This window comes from Pseudoliparis swirei, chromosome 22 (genome assembly GCF_029220125.1).
Source record: "Pseudoliparis swirei isolate HS2019 ecotype Mariana Trench chromosome 22, NWPU_hadal_v1, whole genome shotgun sequence".
Taxonomy (NCBI): domain Eukaryota; kingdom Metazoa; phylum Chordata; class Actinopteri; order Perciformes; family Liparidae; genus Pseudoliparis; species Pseudoliparis swirei.
In genome coordinates this window covers 6,535,071-6,539,654 of record NC_079409.1, presented here as the reverse complement: position 1 = coordinate 6,539,654, position 4,584 = coordinate 6,535,071, and positions in this window count along the sequence as shown.

The following is a 4,584-nucleotide window of genomic DNA, read 5'->3' as shown; positions in this document are numbered from 1 at the left end:
GTGCCTGGTGGGAGTCACGTGTTAAAATGGCGAAAAGCTGCATAACTCGTCATTGGGATTCTATTTCGGTGGGTTTAATTCATCCCAAAAAAACACATATTCCAACAAATGGACAGCGTACGATGGTTTAAAGCGAGATCGTTTCACCCGATGCCTCGTAGTCCCCAGACTTTTCTATACATCTCATCCCAAGTGCAACACATTTCTGCGTTTGCCTAAACCGCTGCCGTTCGAGCAAAGCAGGCCGAGTCGTCTTTTTGCTTATTCTTCACCAGACATGGATCAGCTGCTACAGCGTGTGTGCGTGAGTGAGTGTGTGTGTGTGTGTGTGTGCATGTACCTAAAAGGCCGGGTCCAGGACGAGGTGCGACTCCTGTAACCGTGTAACCGGCCCAATGTTGTGACTGAGGAGTAGAAGTTCGTGACCAATATTCGCAGCTGACTTTTGATGTGAAACCTCGATTGTAGTCGTCGCAACTCGCCTCCCCCCCCCCCCCCCCCTTGTGCCACTGAAGCTCCGAGTCTGGGGAGGAGTTAGAAATGATCTGCACTAAAAAAAGAAGCTGTGTTTCGGGACTGAACAGGCGCGGTGCTATTCTTGTCTGGATTAGAATCTGAAGCTGAACTTCTGTGTATACGAGACTCTCGATGAGCAGGTGGGTTCGGGACAAGAAAACGGAAAACCTGCCTCCCTTGAGGAGAAAGTCCCACCGCCGTGGCGTGAGGCAGATTTAGCGCGTCACTCCGTCGTCGCGATCGTACCGAGAACCGGCGCCGCGGTACGATGGCGGACGGCGAGGTGCGACGGCGGCTCCCGCGTCCACCGACTGACCGGCGGGGGTCGAGCCTTCGCGATGTCGCTCGTGTTTCTAAAAGCCAGATGGAAAGTATATTTGTACATTTTAAATGATGAAATGCACACACCACTTATTTTTGCTAACGGAAAGGAAAAAAAGTCGCTAATAATGAATAATCTTAGTAATGGTAAAAAAAAAAAAAAGTATAATAACAAAGTTTATTATTGCAATCGACTGACTGTATTTACGTGTGGGGTTGTTGGAACTAGTGGCGTGTGTTCAGACTGTCGTACTGTTATTGATGGGATGTGGACTGAAACCGTGTCTTGCTTTGATGTTTGGGGGGGAAGAAAAAAAAAGAAGCTGCAAGTTGTTTAATGCTTATTTCTTACGTCTCTCTTATTTCTTTTTGTGTGTAGACGCCCAAACAGTCTGAGATTTGTCGTAGAGGAGAGAATCACACGAATCCTTTCGAGCGCGGCGCTTAATATGAAGACGTCCCATCCCTATCGGGGCGGCGGAATAGACGTCGAGCCGTTTGACGTATTGAGCTCCTGCTCTCGAATGTTCTCGGGGGTTTTCGTGCCTGATCCTTATCAGGAGGGAGAGGGGGAAAAGGAACGGGCGAGTGGTGTTCTCAAAGTGTTGATGCTCCATTTCAAGGACCCGCGTGATGAAAGCATATTGTTACTAGAACGGGCACTCGGTAGAGCGCATACCTTCGCATATCACAAGATTGGGCATTGAATTATGAACATGTTGGCATTAGTTGCATGCCAATTGGATAGAAATTGACCGTGCTATGATAAAAAGAAAATGTTGACCTTTTCATGACCTTGACCTTTGACCCGATCGATCCCAAAAAATACCACATTTTATGCGATTCGGTTTAATACTTTTTGATTAATGCGAGTAACACCGATACAAATAAATAAATAAATACACGGCGATCAAAACATAACCTTCCGCATTGTCAATGCGAAGGTAACAAGAGGGGGGGTACTTCTCCATTCTTTGTCGTTAAAGCCTCGGGAGGATTTAGGTTGGATTGCACTTTGCTCCTCAGACTCCCCTCGGTACCCGAGCCTCTTCACTCCTTTTGTAAATCCGCGGCGTGACAAAGCCTGTAATCTTATCGCTGCTCTCTTTTCCCTTCTTTTTGTTGTTGCTCCTGAACATTTACTCCCTTTGTGACCAGAGGTCTACATTCCCTCTACATTCCGCGGCCCGACCATCCCATCGCCATCCCGCTCTGGGAGGTGTGGGAACGCTCGCAGCTGGAGGTCAACAGTGGCGTCCGGTCCTGCTGCTCACGCGTGGCGTCGGACGGAGTTGGAAGCAGATCGACGGCGGCTTCTCGCGGCGAGTTGTGCACCATCGGGATAACCAGAACGTGTTTATAACATGTTTATAACGCGTTTATAATGTGTTTATAACATGATTATAACGTGTTTATAACATGATTATAATGTGTTTATAACTTGTTTATAATGTGTTTATAACATGATTATAACGTGTTTATAATGTGTTTATAACATGATTATAACGTGTTTATAACGTGTTTATAACATGATTATAACGTGTTTGTGTTTATAACATGATTATAACGTGTTTATAACATGTTTATAATGTGTTTATAACATGATTATAACGTGTTTATAACGTGTTTATAAAATGATGTGTTTATAACTTGTGTGTTTATAACATGATTATAACGTGTTTATAACGTGTTTACAACATGTTTATAACGTGTTTATAACATGATTATAATGTGTTTATAAAATGATTATGTGTTTATAACGTGTTTATAACTTGTGTGTTAACGTGTTTATAACATGATTATAATGTGTTTATAACGTGTTTATAACATGATTATAACGTGTTTATAAAATGATTATAACGTGTTTATAACGTGTTTATAACATGATTATAACGTGTTTATAACTCACCGTCTCTGCCGTCGGTGATGGATGCTCGCGTACGGACGACTCTCTTGAGGGCAGTTGAACACATGTTTACATAGCAGATGTGTTTTTTGCCTCGCTTTACAAGTGAAATGTCATCAGCTCTGCTTTGCAATTATCAGCCGGCGGAGAAGTGACAGGAGGCCGTGGCAGCAACGCTCGGAGGGACGCAAAGACGTTGTTTAGGTGGTCAATTTGTCCGCGACAGACATCGCAACGGACTCGTTTTGTCCTCCCGGTTCTATTAAAATGTTCGACTTGACGGAAAACGAAAGGCTGCACGCGGCTTCCAGCTGGCCGTGCGGCCTCTCGGTGAGGATCGCGACCGATACGGAAGTCTCTTTGTTTTGTTGTTTTTATGGAAGCTGAAGATCAAACATCTAATCCAGAGCGACGACTGGTGAAGCTAAATTGGCTCCGAAAAAAGGTCGACGTCTCCGTTTGTTTTAAATGAAAGCGAAGGTGTATTCTGTTTCCGCTCAGCGATTAATAACCCCGGTTGTTTTGGCTGCTCTCCGTTCGTAGCGATGGAGCGAGAACAAGTCCACAGAAAGTGCCTTTCCTCTCGATGGTGCTGTCAACGGAAAGATCAAAATGTGCTGCATTCGCTCACCGTACTAAACGTTTGTTTCTCAATGCCAATGCAAACTCGTGTTTCATGTATTTAGACATTAAATAGAATATATGCCAAGTATATGGTTGTGGTTGAGCTTTCGCTTCCTCGTGCATTTAGTGTCTCGGACCAATGGCGTCGTTGGTACGGTGGGATGTGTGTGTCTGGGTGGGCGTCGTAGCTGACGCTAGCACAGCACTTTAGGGACTGCCACTCTCACTCAGACACATAGCCAGGCGGTCTCTGTCCCTCCGGTCCCCCTCTTCCTCCCCGAGGGGAGGATGAGGAGAGGATTTCAACCTCGAGGGAGTCGACGCGTTACCAAACGAAGCAGTCGGCCGTTTAAAGTGTTGTTGAGCTCCCCACTCGACACCTCGGTACCGTCAACACCCAGATTCTTTTTTGCCATCAAGCACCTCAAACTTGGGACGAGCAGTCCAAGCGTTGTTGTTGTTTTTTTACCGGAGTATCTTCTTGCACTGAGAATTCCAGGTTTTCTTCTTGAAGGGCATTCTACTTTGACAAAGCAACACAATAAGTGAGAAGGAAAACCTTGAAAAAAAGCAAGAACGACTCTGATGATTTATTCTCGTGGCGCGGTGTGTCGTCGTGCTGCAGGAACAGAGACGAACAGAACCAGAGTCAGTATTGATTCCTCTCTCCCGACGCCCGGCCCGCTGCGCTCCTCCATCGAAGAACCGAGGGTGGTCCGAAGGTTCTGTGGGTACCGTTTCAGTCCTGGGGGGTGAAATGTTTCGATGACGAGAGATCTTAAAGAAAACAAAAAAAACACTGCACCTCACTTCCCTTGGTATGCTGCATCTGTTATACGACATGAAAGAAAACAACGCAAACTGCTTTTATGATATGTAATGCTTGAGTAATGCCTGATTGCGATATTCTTATACGGTAACTATTTTAGAGTCAAACTATGTATAACTGTAAAAAAAAAAAACATAATAATAATATTCTCTGTTTTGTCTTAACACTTTATCCCAATTTTGAGAAAAATTGTTCTTGAGCCAACTTTTACTTTTGTCGTCCTATTTAAATGTGTCGTTCTTTAAATTTGTATAAGAAATATATATTATGCGGAATATTTTATGGTGTATTTATTGAGAGTGCATTCAAGCGGCTGGAGTCTCTCCGCATCGCGTTGCCAGCACGGTGGGGGCGGAGCCAGGAGGATGAGGCCTTTAGCCCCTCCCCC